Below are 1,002 nucleotides of genomic sequence, written 5' to 3' on the forward strand. Positions count from 1 at the left end.
TTTTTTTTTTTTAAGTGTAAATGGATATAGGATGTAATATTCAGTGCTGTGCAAAGCATTTCTGCAGTTCTTGCTTCTGGCAAAATATATATTTTGTATTACCAGGCAAATATAATCTAAGTGAATGTGAAAAAGCAGTTTTCGCATGACTGCCTCAACGATTAAAGGGGAGAAAGAAATGAAATGCAACCTGACTCCATGTGGAAATATCATATCCTCATTGTTAAAACATGAGTTAAGTTTTATTAACATTTTTATGGACAGCTGAGATAAATGACACCAGCCACGCCTAGCTATAATTACCACCAGAGCTCTGGAATCCAGAAAACCATCTAAATAGAACCTGTCTGACGACATGAAGTAGGCTGAAAGATCTTAGAACATGACACTCTTAGCCGTGATTAGAAGTAATTCAAAGATGATTCAAGGATTAGAGACAAAATTCACTGACATTTATCAGTCTGAAAAACAGGACTGTTTTACCTCTTACTAAATACAATCATCAGCATTGAAAAACAACAATTTTCTTTTTTTGCGATTACCGTCTGAAGAAACTGGCTGATCTGAAGAAAGAGAAAAATAAACGTGATAAAAACAGAGAAAATTTGTAAGGGGGTAAATACTTCTTTACGGCACTATAAACACAATTGTCAAATTCTTCCAAAACCCCATCTGTGTGTGTATTTAGCATTTATCCTGTCCTTTACTCGTAAATCTCCTCTTCCGAATTCACCCTGGACAGAAAGCTGTGATTGGCGGCATAATCAGCAGAGGTGCCAGAATCACAGATGCAGTCTCTTGACTAATTGCGCAAAGGCCCCGTGGCGAAGGCGGCGCAGGTGCTCCTTCTCTTTGTCGACTCACTTTGTCGCGCGTCGCTTCCTTTGTGTCTCCTGGAACTCTGAGCAAATATTTTCTGTGCTCCTCCTTGTAAGAACGTAATTGCAAATTAAAGCAGAAAGAGGATAAATGGGAAAACAAAAGGAAAACGCAGAGACGAGG

Source organism: Poeciliopsis prolifica, unplaced genomic scaffold (genome assembly GCF_027474105.1).
Source record: "Poeciliopsis prolifica strain line A6 unplaced genomic scaffold, Auburn_PproV2 SCAFFOLD003, whole genome shotgun sequence".
NCBI classification, from domain to species: Eukaryota; Metazoa; Chordata; class Actinopteri; order Cyprinodontiformes; family Poeciliidae; genus Poeciliopsis; species Poeciliopsis prolifica.